Source organism: Podarcis pityusensis (genome assembly GCF_964106645.2).
Source record: "Podarcis pityusensis genome assembly, chromosome: 5".
Classification (NCBI taxonomy): domain Eukaryota; kingdom Metazoa; phylum Chordata; class Lepidosauria; order Squamata; family Lacertidae; genus Podarcis; species Podarcis pityusensis.
The window spans coordinates 94,634,016-94,649,909 of NC_138032.1; positions in this window are offsets into that span (position 1 = coordinate 94,634,016).

A 15,894-nucleotide genomic window follows, 5' to 3' on the forward strand; every position below is an offset into this window, starting at 1 on the left:
TTTAGATGGAATCTTCTTTCTTGTAGTTTGGATCCATTGCTCCGTGTCCGCTTCTCTGGAGCAGCAGAAAACAACCTTTCTCCCTCCTCTATGTGACATCCTTTTATATATTTGAACATGGCTATCATATCACCCCTTAACCTTCTCTTCTCCAGGCTAAACATGCCCAGCTCCCTTAGCTGTTCCTCATAAGGCATCGTTTCCAGGCCTTTGACCATTTTGGTTGCCCTCCTCTGGACACGTTCCAGTTTGTCAGTGTCCTTCTTGAACTGTGGTGCCCAGAACTGGACACAGTACTCCAGGTGAGGTCTGACCAGAGCAGAATACAGTGGCACTATTACCACTATTATTGATCTAGATGCTATACTCCTATTGATGCAGCCCAGAATTGCATTGGCTTTTTTAGCTGCCGCGTCACACTGTTGGCTCATGTCAAGTTTGTGGTCAACCAAGACTCCTAGATCCTTTTCACATGTACTGCTCTCAAGCCAGGTGTCACCCATCTTGTATTTGTGCCTCTCATTTTTTTTTGCCCAAGTGCAATACTTTACATTTCTCCCTGTTAAAATTCATCATGTTTGTTTTTGCCCAGTTCTCTAATCTGTCAAGGTCATTTTGAAGTGTGATCCTGTCCTCTGGGTTGTTAGCCACCCCTCCCAGTTTGGTGTCATCTGCAAATTTGATCAGGATGCCCTTGAGTCCATCATCCAAGTCGTTGATAAAGAAACTGCGTATGTTTAGCCTGGAAAAGAGGAGAAAGAGGAAAAAAGAGGAGGAAGAGGGGGAAAGAGGGGAAAAGAGGAAAAGAGGAGACTGAGACAAAGTCCCCCATGATATTCTTGTGAGGAAGCTGGGTTGAACAAGGTAACTGTTAGGTGGATTTGTAGCTGGCAGGCTGGCCGAACCCAAAGAATACTCATTAATGGTTCCTGGAAAAGAGGAGACTTAGAGGCGATATGATAGCCATCTTCAAACATCTTAAGGTCTGTCACATGGAAGATGGAGCAAGCTTGTTTTCTCCTGCTCCGGAGTCTAGGATCTGAACCAATGGCTTCAAGTTAGAAGAAAGGAGAGTCTGACTAAACATCAAGAATAACTTTCTGACAGTAAGAGCTGTTTAACATTGTGGACTACCCTTCCTTTGAGGTTTTTAAGCGGAGGTTGGATGACCATCTTCATGGATGCTTTACATTTCCTGCATTGCAGGAGGTTGGACTAGATGACCCTCAGGGTCCCTTCCAGCTCTACAATTCTATGATTCACATCCTTGGTCAGTCGAGTTCAATATTGTCAATGCTGACTGGCAACAGCTTTCCAGGGTTTGAGAGAAGAGTCTTTTCTAGCTTGACCTGTAGAAGCTGGGAGTTGAAATATTGTACTCTGCTGCTGAGCTATATCCTTTCCTATTGGAATGGACCTGTGTCTGCAATGCTGGACTCATTGGAACATGAATGGGGTACAAGTGTGTGTGTAGATAAACACAGGGAAGCCTGGGCAGCTTAAAAAGTAAACATACTTTTGTGAACAGCAGTTCTCCCAGGTTTCAATAGCTCTCCACAATACAGCATTGTTGGTAGCAGCAGGTGTTCACTGTTATGCCTGTGCGAGCTGTTTCATTCTGGAGATCAAGCTATTTCACTGTGCTTAGCTGGAAAACAAAACCCCGTCTGCAGTCCCCACACTTTTGAAGTGGTATGAGTAATTCCCAGCTTACAGCCAACAGTCTTGCCGTTCCAGCTGTGTGGCCATGTTAACATGATATAGTGGTTCTCCATGTTCCAGAGCTTACACAAACAGGAGAAGGGGAAGTGGGTGATGGTTGGTAAAGATTTACTTCCCAAATCATGGCCCTTGTTTCCTGGTGCAAATGGCCACAGAGGGTGACGAGTGACCTGCTGTTCTCAGCTCAGACACGCTACAAAAGGGAAAAGAAAAACGGCGCCCTCGGTCACTGTCAAATGAACTCCGCATTCATCAAGTCCAGGAGAGATGTCTTGCTACTGTGCATTGCCTAAAAGGGAGAAGCAAGACAATGCACTCAAAGGAAGCAGTTTAACTAATTCCAGGATTCTTTAGATATTTTTTTCCTGAGCTATTTTAAGTCAGTCATCCCTGACATGAATAAATCGCAAGCCAGTATTATTTTTAGCATCTTCACTAAATCTTGACAATTCTTCTGTTACTTAATGCTTTATAGGTCAACAGACAGCATAGATGAGAAACCGTAGAGCACTAAAAACACTTTTATAGATATTTCCATGAAACACAGGGAACCAAGTACTACAATTATGTTGCAACATTTAATGTTTTATTCTTCGGGTTCAAGACAGTTTTAGTTAGACAGAGAAGCCTCTGTCAATAGCTTTGCTCTGTGAACTGGTCTTGGATCCCACTCGGAAAAGTTGTGCTTGTAAATGAAAAACAGTTATGGCTTCCCCAAATTTTCACTCATTATAATTTTCAGTGTGTAAAGCCAAGCTGGTGCCAAATGCATTGCTTCACTTTTCTTTGGACCACATCAACTAGGCTACCATCTGGGCAACCCAAGACCTCCATACACGCTGCCCAGGAGAGGTCACTTTGGTGTTGCAGCAAAAGAATACAGGAGGCAGCAGTTACAAATTACTGGTCTCTGCAGCCACAACAGGCGCTGTGATTCTCCCGTGGTTTTAATTCACTCCCAGAAGTGCACTCAATTGTCTCTCGAGACAGTCGGATGGCAACAACAACAGAGGAGTGAAAACATTCACAGACTCCCTTCCTTACTTTTTTTTGAAGCTCCACCCGATTTGCCACCTGCCTGCAGCTGCTCCCCACCCCCCACCCCGGCTCCCTGCCCCCAATTTGCAGCTTTGGAAGGTTGTTTGTTTGTTTTTTACTATCCAAAATGAAATACGAATTATCCGTCTCAAGTTTGAATATTGGACAAGTATTCAACCTCAGCATTTGCAGAGGATATTTGGAAGGACCAATTCATTTTATTACAATATAAATAAATAAATATCTTTTCAGCTCCACATCAGAGTCATTTAATTTTAAGATGCAGTTGGCTCATGCTTGCTTATCAACAGATATGCAGTACACACACAACTGAGTTATTGCCCATAATATTCTGTATCCAAACACTCACTCAGGAATACATGATTTATTTCTCTGTCAAACTGGAATATAGGTTTTCCCTCACATAAAAAATGTGTTTCTTTTGTACTGGCTCATAACTGCCTTTTATTCTATTGCCACATTTCTTTCCTCTTATTTACACCCCCCCCCTCCGCAAAAGCCACCATCCTTCACATCTATCTTTATTTAATTTATCCAGAGTAGTTTAATTATGATGCAGCATCCCACTTAAAGAAAGTTTATCTTCCAGTTTTTAATTAGAAAAGAGAAAATATGAATATCTGGCAATACATTAATCTTCAAGACAGGGAAATGATCTGAATTTACATGCAATCCCGCTTTGGCTACTGGAGGTTAAAGAGCTTCCAGAGGAACTATTTCAAGATGTGAAGTTCCCACATGAAAAGCAAATATAATGGTATATTATTTATGCACTGCAATAAAGGTTCCTAACTGGCTTCTCGGTTGACGAAACCGTCTGGTGTAAGCCTCCCCATGCTAGTTTTCTTCTTAGATTTATTTATTTATTTATTTATTTATTTATTTATTTATTGGTTTAAGAGAGAAAATAACAATCCTGGAAGGATTCTCTCCTCCTGAAAGATTAGCATGCTTTTTCCCATACACAATTGATTCTTTGTGATGTTATTGAAATGCTGGAAAGAAATTCACATTTGATCGCAGTTTAAAAGTGGAGAAACACAAGTTAAGGCTTTGAAACTGTGGTTATCAGGAGATAACACAACTGCACATACACAACATATATAACCATACCTGCTTTGAATGCCTGTGGGCTCCTCAATCGTTTTACTATCTCTTGGCCTCAGTTACCGTATTTTTCGCTCTATAAGACGCACCCGACCTTAAGACGCACCTAGTTTTTAGGGGAGGAAAACAAGAAATAAGAAGCCTCCTGAGCGAAGAGGGAGCGCTCCTCCCTCTTCGCTCAGGAGGCTTTGCGGGGCTATCCCTGAAGCCAGGAGAGCAAGCGGGATTGGTGCGCACCGATCCCACTTGCTCTCCTGGCTTCAGTGAAAGCAAGCCTCCTGGCTTTCCTCCCACCTCCCGCAAGAGCCGCGCTCTCTTTAAAGGGAGCGTGGCTCTTGCGGGCTTTTCTGGGAGGCGGGGGAAGGGACAGAGCCGCACGCTCTGTCCCTTCCCCCACCTCCCCCAAAAGCCAGGGATAGCTGTGCAAAGCCTCCACAGGGCAGCAGGATGAAGGCTCTCATTGCCTGCGGAGGCTTCGCACGGCTAAGCCAGAAGCTAGAACAGCGAGAGGGAGCGCTGCGCAGAGCTCCCTCTCGCTGTTCTGGCTTCTGGGATAGCCCACGAAGCCTGCATTTGCTCCATAAGATGCACAAACATTTCCCCTTACTTTTTATGAGGGGAAAAGTGAGTCTTATAGAGCAAAAAATACGGTAGTTATCTGTGAAAATCCGAAAGGGGCCCCAGACACTGTGACAAGAATAATCCACTGTGCCCAAAACAGCTTGCATTGGACTCTCTTCTACCTTCAACATCTGGATCCAGCTCTCCTTTGGCATATTTGTTTCTTCTTCAATAATAAAAAGCCATCTAAAGCCCGCAGTGAAAAGACCTTTTATTAAGGCAGAGTGGAGCAGTGTGTTTACAGGATCTGCAGCAAAAGGAAAGTCTCAATTCGGAGAGGCTCAATTATTTACCTTCTGTTGTCACTGGGTTTGAAGAATGTACAGTGACTAACCATTATTTGTAAACAGGATGGAGGAGAAAACCCTTTGTTAAAAAATATAGTGAAGGAAGTTTATATAGTCAATTCCTACTTGGCCTGTTCTTGGTACCATGCAAAGAATGCCATGTCTTGCATTTATGGACAAGGGGACAAGGAATCGATTGCTCCATTTGGCCATTCCCAGTGTTTCCAGTGTTTAACTGGATAGGCTTCTGACTGCATCTGCGAGGATCATAGGTTCCAGGCTTCCCAGTTACAATAGTGGACCTGATCTGGTTTCGGCAAGCCACCAGCTGTCAGACACAGGGATGGCTACCCAGCTTCCCTTTGGATCCTTTTTGAATATTCAGCTCCAATCCCAGTGTCACACTGGGAAATATAATTCACAACCACTCCAACTTAATGAGGGCCCCAGTCCTGCCATTCACCACCTGGCCTAGGGCAGGGCCTGATGGGCTCTATAAAGGACTGCTGCCGCTGCCACTGCTGGGCAGAGAGGGCTTTATTTTGTTTTGTTTTTATTTTGTGTTTAAATTGCTGTTTTTTTTACCTATGTCATTTTAAACTGTGATATTAATGCTGTATTCTTAGTTTTAGATTTTGATTTAGGTTTTAGATTTTGATTCATGTGGAAATTGTTTTCCATTTGGTTGTATATTTTTTATGTGGTTTATTTATTGTTTATGACTTTTGTAATTATGTAAATCTTGCCATGTTGTAAGCCGCCTTGAGCATTGTTTTTAATTGTGGAAAGGAGGCATACAAATAAAAAATGATGATGGTGAATATAATATAAATATTGCTGTTTGTAGCACAGGAATATTTGTATGCAACAAAGTTTATCTGCAGTCTGTAATTCATGCAACCCTCAGGAGTAAACCCCAAGGAAAAATATGTACCCACTGCCCTGCAGAACTGCCTCCTTCTTAAGGAGAAGAAAAGGCTAAAGAGTAAATCTTACACAAATCAAGAGTGGAATCCCTAGAAAGTTCAGATGTATGCCTCCTTCCGGAAACTCCCACCACCAAGCTGCTGCCAAACTGTAGGAATAGCAGAGACGACAGGAGGTTGTATGCAGGTGAGCTGTGCAGAAGCACACATGCTCCAAGCAAGCTGCCAGCTAGCTCTGCTGAGGCTCCTTTTATTAGCAGAAGTCAACAATTAGGAAACAGTAGTGAAACCACCCTGAACTTAACGTATTTCCATCTAAGCACATTTCCAGCATTAGCAAATACACGTGTCAGCAGGTGTTTCCCTGAAATATTTTCCCCGATACTTGATTACGTCTGCGTCTCCGGACATGCTCCAGCCAAGTGATATGTCTAACAAACAAATGGTGAGAGGACAAAAGGTCAGGGGGGAAACCCTGTTTTCTAGCCAAGAAGGCAAAAGGTCAGGGAAAGCAGGTGCAACACTCCTTGACACACTGTTGCATGTCTGGTGCGAGGTTTGCCTTCGCAAAGCGGAGTGTTACCTCTACACCAAACATCTTGGTCTGTTTTCCCTTGGACCACATCAATGAGGCTGAGAGGGGAGTCTTGTTGTCTGGACAACTCCAGGATTGCACTCCAAGGAGGTAACTTAGGTTCTGTAAATGCAACAAAAATAATGCAAGAGGCAGCAGCTACGAGTCTCTGCAGCCACAGCAGGCGCTATGATTCCCCAGCAGTTTGACTTCACCCCTGTCTCCCAAGACAGATGGATGCCAACAATTAACCCAAGATGGATTACTGTGGGATCCCACATATCCCTGATCTCACACTAATGAGCTTTTTCCTTCGACAATACCTCCTGGACCCTAAGTATGAATAAACAATAGTAACTAGCTAGTAAAAGGGTAAAGGTAAAGATGCTCATCTCACTTTACTGGCCGAGGGAGCCGATGTTTGTCCGCAGACAGTTTTTCTGGGTCATGTGGCCAGCATGACTAAGCCGCTTCTGGCGCACCAGAGCAGTGCACGGAAACACTGTTTACCTTCCCACCGGAGTGGTACGTATTCATCTACTTGCACTTTTTGGGGCGTGCTCTCGAACTGCTAGGTTGGCAGGAGCTGGGACTGAGCAACAGGAGCTCACCCTGTCACAGGGATTCAAACCGCCGACCTTCCGATTGGCAAGCCCAAGAGGCTCAATAGTTTAGACCGCAGCTACATAGCTAGTAAGGGACGTGCTGATCAGAAGGTTGGTGGTTCGTATCCCTGCAATGAGTTGAGCTCCCGTTGCTTGGTCCCAGCTCCTGCCAACCTAGCAGTTTGAAGGCACGTCAAAGTGCAAGTAGATAAATAGGTACCGCTCTGGCAGGAAGGTAAATGGTGTTTCCGTGCACTGCTCTGGTTTGCCAGAAGCGGCTTAGTCATGCTGGCCACATGACCTGGAAGCTGTACGCCGGCTCCCTTGGCCAATAAAGCGAGATGAGCACCGCAACCCCAGAGTCATCCGCAACTGAACCTAATGGTCAGGGGTCCCTTTACCTTTACCTTACATAGCTAGTATCTACATATAAACAACTGGTGCATTAGCATATGTAGCAATTACGTTGTTTAATTAGCATTTTGATCATATAACTCCCCCCTTTTTATTTAGAATGTGGGAATATGTCATCCTCCCCCCCTCAAATGATCTCATAAATCTGTCACAATCAAAACAACACCTATGCAAAATCAAATTTGAGACAAATTTAGAGGGCTTGCAAAAAACATTAGCAACGATGTTGAAAGTAGATAAAATAATGTAGACTTAAAAAAAGATCTCAGGGTCCATCTGTAATTCAACACAATCAGGCATAATTTGGGCATGCCTCACCATTTAAATAGCAGATGTATCAACAATTGCTTTTGAATCTGCCCTACTTTCAAAAGTGGTTTGCAAAGCAGCTTAAGTATTGACATACTGATGTTTGGAAATGTTATACTCAAAGATCTCTTTGACATGCAGAATCCATTGCATGATTATTTGGATCCAAGCCAGTGGCTTTTGGATGACGATGTATGATTATATCATTCAGGTAATAAGAGTTTTGTTTAATCGAAGATGGGGAAGAAGTTTCATTTCCTTACTTGATACAGACTGAATGGCATACCTGCTGGAGTCTGAAAAGATTTAATCTTGCATTTTTCTAATATGATTTCCTTATGTAGATGGAGAGGGAAGCAGTGTGTTTCTGGCACGACAAGTAAGTAAAGGCATTGCAGAAAATTGGCGAATAACATTCGCTTTGTAAAGTAAAACCAAAACTGTGACAGAGAATATTATTTATAATACATTGAAAGGACTGGGATAATAACAGTGTGTTCACATTTACATTTCAGTGTTTGGATGTTGAAAAGTGAGCTTTCCATTCTTTTTTTTTTTTTATCACATATGCTGCACAATCCCATATGTGTTTGCTGGGAATTAAGTCTCACTGCCTTTGGAATCTCATTTTTCATCATCCAAATACATGAACATAAATATGAATATTCCATTATTGCCCAGTCCCTCTAGGGCTTATTTTTCAGAGCCTTAACATGTGTGAAGTTAGCTGATCTCTACGCTACTAGTGGGGAGTGCCCAGCACCGCCCAGGTGTTTTTAGAAACCGAAACATATTGTAATTTTTGAATGGATAGTGAAACTTATAAGTATGGGCTCATCACACCAAAAATCAAGTAAAGTCAATCCAAAGTCATGGTCTGCCATCTTGATTTAAGATGGCACCTGAGCTCCAAACATCAGAAGACTGCTGCCAACACCTCAGGAACTGAATTTAGTGATATCTCAATAGGCAAAAGCTTTCAAAACTGCAGAAGTTAAGGGAGAGCTACACTGGATCTGCCCATGTCTGGAAGGGCAGATCTGGTCAGTTCATGTCACAAATGGCAAAGGTCAAATTCTTTAAGCATCCATTGGTAAAGAGGTAAAGGTACCCCTGACAATTAGGTCCATTCGCGGACAACTCTGGGGTTGCGGCACTCATCTCACTCTAGAGGCCGAGGGATCCGCGTTTGTCCGCAGACAGCTTCTGGGTCATGTGGCCAGAATGACTAAGCTGCTTCTGGCGAACCAGAGCACGGAAACACCGTTTAGCTTCCCGCCGGAGCGGTACCTATTTATCTACTTGCACTTGACATGCTTTTGAACTGCTAGGTTGGCAGGAACTGGGACCGAAAAACGGGAGCTCACCCCGTCGTGGGGATTCGAACTGGCAACCTTCTGGGCTCTGTGGTTTAGACCACAGCATACCTGAGTCCCTTAGACATCCATAGTCTAGGCATAAGAACAAAAGGAGCAGGCAGGGGAGGGGTACTAAATGTAAATCTATCTTCCCATGATAGGCAGACCTTCCCATAGTCCATACTCCAAATCGTTGCCCCCCCCCCCCCCCCGTTATAACCTCTTCCAGCACTGGAATATGATTGAGGGGGAACCCACAAGGTTCAGTGGGGTTTACTCTCAAGCAGGGATGGCAGGTTCCCTCGGTTTTTCATTTGTCCAGTTTTAAATTGAGTTCTCCAGATGTTGCAGAAATTTGCAAAAATAAATAAGTAAATAAGATCCTCATGAAAATTCACCATCATTTTAGCATGACATTTTGTCTTAATAAAAAGTTATAAGCAGTTTCCCCTCATATAATGCATTTTTGCATGTCATTTTCACTAATACCTTCATCTTTATGCATGCTTTCCTCCATTTCTGTATTTTTGTAAATATTGTTTGGCTGAAGAAATGCTTCACAAAGTTCAGATGAATGCAAATTTTAAATGATGGCTGTGTTTTGGTTCATATCTTGTTTCAGAAAGTGCAGATTTGATGGATTTGACATTAGAGGCATAGTGGGTTGAATTTCTCCTCCGTCCCTCTTCCTAAGTACGCATGTGTAGGATTGCAGCCTCACTGTGCTTTAAATCAAGATGCATCTGTTTTCTTTCCTCTTTAAAAAAATCCCAAATTTGTGTTTTTGCTGGGAAACCTTTTCCCTCAGACTGAGAAGCTCAAGCAAGCAGCTCACAAAGGGGAAGAAGGGCAAAGATGTGGTGCTTTGTGGCCCTCTCATTTTATTTGCTGCTTCTTTAAACCACCTGCGAGCAAAATCTCCCTTCAAATACCCTTTCAGAGTACATGTAAGGAGCTTTAGGGGGATTTCTAAATGACAGGCATTGTTCTGAATAAATTGTCTCAGAATGTAAAAATGTGGCTCTTCCTCTCTCCCCCCACCCACCCCAGGTGGTTTCAGCTACATTGTTTGGAAACTGTGGCATAGTATCAGATTCCTGCCTTTTTAGTTAAGCGCTAGCCAAGGAACAACACAGAGCTCTTGACTTAGCCCTCCAAGATCCAGTTGTGTTGTAATTAGGGGCCTCGGCTTAAGAGTGAACTGCAAGGAATGGGATTGGCTGCAGCCAATGCGACCTCGACTGATCCTGTCTGTTTGGGGGCAGAAAAGAAATTTTGACCTTTTAGTATTCATCCATGGTCCATACATGTAGTTAGTGTAGCCTCCTGCCTGCTGCTCTTTTCATCACTGTGCTTTTAAAACCATTAACTCCCTTTGTAGTTTTAGTGAGACATGCATTTTTGGCCTATCGCAAGTGAAATCTTAGAAGATGCCTTTCAACATATGCCAGGCACGGTTTAGAGGGGGTGGGGGTGGGGTGGGAAGGCCATTACGATCACTTAGAAGGTAGAAGAAAATTATCCAAGGTAAAACAGTGCAGATTTTGTGGAATATGAGAAGTATGGAAAAATATTATTCTGCATTTGAAGGGATGTGATAAACTAGGTATGGGAGAGCATAGGAGGAAACTTTAGACCCCGAGGTTTCATAGGGTGGCTGTGTCTGGTTTGCAAGCGAATTAATCCAAAGAAGTTGCAGTTTTGTGGACAGGAAGCATGTGTGAACTCAATAAAACTTAATGTTGAGTAAGCATGCTTAGAGATTGTTCTCTAACTGCAGTCCTAAACTCATAAGCAGCCCTACTTTATGTACCTTGACTTAAGCAACCCTGGCTGAGTTCAGAATGACTCTCTCACATAAGTGGCATAAGGATTGTGGTTTTACTGGGAAATAACTCCCACTGAGTACTCATTTCATAGGTACTTCATGAACATATATGGGGTCCAGCTTTGCAATGCAACCCCATGCACACTTTCCTCTTCTTCATGGCAACCTGCTCTTTGGAGACCATTTATAAATGGTTCAGAATGCTGCAGCCAGACTCATCACAGGAGTCGGATCTAAGGGGGGCTTTTGTACCACGTGGCTGTGCATTTGTTCCCATGTGCAATTCACAAGGGCTTATCTTACAGCTGCCTAAGAGAGGGACTGCTGGCCTGGTTCTTCTGACTCTCCTGCTACCCTCCCTTAGACTTTGCTGGTTCCATTTCGGGCTTGTTGGATAAAGACTCTCCTCCCTGCAAGAGAGGGGAGTGGTTGTGGCCGGGAGCCGGACTCCGCCTCAAGCAGGGGGCATTTGCCCCCTGCCTCCCACTCACCTAGCTGGCGCCCACGCCCTCGGCCAGGCACCCAACCAGGTGCCTAAATTGCTGCGGTGCCAGCCTCCAGCCCTCACTTTTCGTTGTCCCGTCGCGAGTCACCCACCCTCCACTCCCTTAGAGCAGGGTTCCAGTTTTCTTTTGGCCTTGCTATGGACCTTAGGTTGGTCACCCTGGTTGTTCGGGGGGCCTGGTAGGAATTTTTCCATTTGGCATTAGGCTTTTTGGTTTTTTCGCCTACCTCGTAGCAATCGTCACAACTTTCGTGGTATTGGTGGGTAGGTTAGGCATTGGAATAATGTGTTGTGGTGTCAAAGGGCTAGGTGTGGCCATCGCCTGCGCCTTCAATTTTTGGGTATTCCGTTAAAGGAATCCAGCGGTCGTGTATTCTGTCCGATGCCTGCGTGGCGGGAGGCCATGGCACGACCTTCGGTGACATCAGGGGAGAGCTTATAGTTGGATTAGCATCAACAAGCTGCACCTACTGGTGAATAAACCCCCCTTGTTTTTTAGACTCACCCCTCTCTGAGTGGGTGGAGTCAGCTGACGTAATCCAATGCCTAAGCCAATACCTTTTCACTTGCTGTAATCAATAAAGTTGTGGCCTTTTCTTGCCCATTAACCTTATATCATGTGTCCTTGTGTTTCATTCCACTGCGCAGGGTACGGGTCCTCGAACCACAACAAAGGCTAAAGAGGACAGGGCTGGTAAACATAAGTGTATGGCAGGCCTGGCAATCCCATGGGTGGATTTTTATCAATATTTATGAGTGGCAGGCTGAAAAAATTGTGGGTATATCCATTTTGTGGGTATATGTTTGCTTGTGAGCTAAAATGGACTTCGCAGCTTAAAGTTGGTAGTCCAGTAGTTCAGAGAAAAGTTGTCTGTTGTCACAGGACATGTAACTTTGGCCTTGAATCCAAGCTACCACTTATACCTGATGTGGCCTCAGGGATGAGGTATAATTATGGTCAACTACACTTGTTTTTGGACCATCTGTAGTAATTAATGCTAATAACTTCCCAATTGGACTATTTGCACGAACTCTACGTGGAGTTACCAGGTGGCGCAGAATGCAAGATGGAATCATGTGTTATCCATCCTTGAAACATTGTGCTGTCTGTCTGTAAGTAACCAGGCCCAGTTCATTGTGTTGATGTCAGGGTACAAAGCCTCAAATGGCTGAGGACCAAAGTACTTGAATGGGTGCATTCCCCAGTTCCTGCAGCAGAGGAAGTCCTGCTCATGGTCCTCCCAGTGGGTATGGCCCATAGGGCAGTTACACAGGGATCTCTGTCAGAGGGCCGCAGGTGACGACCAAAGGGTCCAGGTAGCTTCATATTGAAAAAGGCACTCTGAAACATTTTGAGAACCTGAGTTGTAAAGGACTTTACAGATATAATAATAATAATAATAATAATAATAATAATAATAATAATATGAAAATGATATACAGGTGGTACATAACCCCAGTCAAGCTTGCAAAAATCTACCATTTGCCCGATAACAAATGTTGGAAATGTAAAGAAACTGAAGGTATATTCTTTCACCTTTGGTGGACGTGCCCAAGGATTAAGGTTTTCTGGGAGATGATTTATAATGAATTTAAAAAGGTATTTAAATATACCTTCTTGAAGAAACCAGAGGCCTTTCTCCTAGGCATAGTCGGCCAATCGGTGTTAAAGAAGGACAGAACTTTCTTTATGTATGCTACAACAGCAGCAAGAATACTTATTGCAAAGCATTGGAAGACACAAGATCTACCCACACTGGAGGAATGGCAGATGAAAATGATGGACTACATAGAATTGGCAGAAATGACTGGCAGAATCCGAGACCAGGGAGAAGAGTCGGTGGAAGAAGATTGGAAGAAATTTAAAGACTACTTACAGAAATATTGTAAAATTAATGAATGTTAGAATGATGTCGGATTGAAGTTAAGTGGTTTCTAGTTGTAATGGTATAAAAGAATATGGAAAAATTGGTTTTTAATACGTAAAAATTTAATGTTATAATATATCAAGATTAAAGATCAGGATTAAAAAGGAGGGAAAGGAATTGCTGGACTAACAAATTGAATTGGAATACAAAAGAGGGTGGTATGAGGAGGTCCGGGAAACAAGTAAATGTAAGAGAAGTGATGAAAAGATGGAATTGTTTTTAACTGTTTTTTCTTTTTTCCTATTTTGTATTTTTCCTTTTTATTGTTATTTTCCTTATTAATGTAATCCTTTTCTTTTGAAATTTTAATAAATATCATTTAAATAATAATAATAATAATAATAATAATAATAATAATAATAATAATAATTTCATTTATATCCCTCCTTCCCCAGCCGAAGCCAGGCTCAGAGCGGCTAACAACAATAAAAGTAACACAGTTTACATAAAATCACAATCAATTAATTGAAATGCAGTCTAAAATCAATTCAAAATCAAATTAATGGCAACCATTGGGCTAGAGTTCTGTGATGATTACCAAAGGAGGGGGTCAGACTGTGCCTTGGCCAAAGACCTGGTGGAACAGCTCTGTCTTGCAGGCCCTGCGGAAAGATGTCAAGTCCCGCAGGGCCGTAGTCTCTTGTGACAGAGTGTTCCACCAGATCGGGGCCACAGCCGAAAAAGCCCTGGCTCTGGTTGAGGCCAGCCTAACCTCCCTGTGGCCCGGGATCTCCAAGATGTTTTTATTTGAAGACCGTAAGGTCCTCTGTGGGACATACCAGGAGAGGGGGTCCCGTAGGTACGAGGGTCCTAGGCTGTATAGGGTTTAAACCATTTCTTTTAATTGAGCCCAGAAAAAAACATCCCAGTCGTTTAGATGAGAAAACACATTTGTCTGTTCAGACCAAGTACCCCTGGCTGCTGCACTGCCTTTTACTGTTGATGTTGTTTTTAATGATGTATTTTTATTTTTGCTGTTAGCCACCCTGGGCTCCTGCAGACAGAAGAGCAGGATACAATCAATAATGAATAATGAGGAGAAGGCTCAGGAGCCTTCCTGGATCAAGCCATTGCAATGTTCCAGTGTTCCCTACAGCCTGCCATTTCCACAGTGGCCAGATAGATGCCCCCAGGGAGCCCAGGAGGAGGACCTCAAGGCAGTCGCCCCCTTCCCTTGTTTTTGCAGCGCATGTTGCCATTTCACTTTTGTTACAAGGAAAGGTTTGCCACAGATTTTTCCAAACATCTCATCCGAGCTCCTTTTAAATTGCAAATGCAACCAGTCATCAGGACCTAAATGGGCATTTTTGTGGTGGTGGTTGCTCTTCCACTGGTAAAAGCTGTTGGCAGCACAAGGAGGGAATTATACCATTTCTATTGGTGATCCATAAATCTTTCTACAAATTGGAGTGTTAGGTGTTTTATGATGGGTTCTCCAGCTTCTTAATGAATCTCTAAGCAGCCTAATAAAGGAAAGGGTTGCCTAGAGGGAGCCAATGACACAGCATGAGCTGTGGCTCAGCTGACTAAGCCTACTGGGTGAAGGGCACATTAAAGGACCCTATAAAGGCAATGGAACACAGCTTGGTATAAAAATCTATTTGAGTTAACAGCCCCTAGGTGAGATATCAAAGAAGATGCAGAGATACTGAAAGTAGTTTATTGATTGCTTTTAAAAAAGACAAAGGAGAAGGTCAGATCTTGCTTTAGCAAAGTGCTGACTTTAGAACCTATTTAAGGTGCATTGAACTAATTCCAAATGTTCCACATTCCATCGGCTGCAACAGAATGTAAACAAGTGTATAAGTACATGGGTGAACAGCACTCTATGAATAAATTCCTGAACGGTGTTGGTAGATAGGCCATATATGGGAGCCAGTTGGTTGGGAATGATTTGCACCAGGTAAAAACAATCCTGGATTTTGTAATACAGAAAAACCAATACCATTTTGAGATTGAATCACAATTATATGTGACCTATTTGCAACCTCCCAACTGAACATGCAGAGGTGGGTCATGGAGCTGTGGAAATTCTTCAGGGTCAGTGAGTTCTTCTATGCATTGTAATGCCCCACCACCACCCGCGACCTCATAACAACCTCTCTTGCTAATTAAGAGTGGAAATGTTGCTACAGGTGAAGAGTTATGTGTGTGCACCATCCTAAGGTCCCCAAGCACGGGCTCCAGAGAATGGCAACGTACAAAGATTTTGCTCAAGGCTGGCAGATCAGGTGGAACAGGGGAAGCCAGTCGCCTATTGCAGTAGCCCTTCAGGCGAGCCAAAGTCTCTTTCATTCCTAAGCCTAATGTCTGAGCTGAGTGAGGGGATTCAATGAAGGCAGGGAAGAGAAAGGAAAACCCCACTGCTCTATCTAACACCCTTCCCCCCCACCCCATCAGAACTTCTTCAGGGTCCCCACTCTTCATTGGCAATATTTACAAAAGGGGTGTGGCAGACTGCAAGGGAGGGACTGAGCTGTACATCACCTCAGCCTTCACCGTAACAGACAGGATAACAAACCACAGTCTTAGTTTCCTAGTTTCCTCAACAATGCAGTTGACCTTATCTTGCAGTTGTGAGGATTACTTCAGTAATGTATCTGAAGCTCTTTATATGAAGCTCTAAGGTGCTTTACACCTTTTTACAGGCT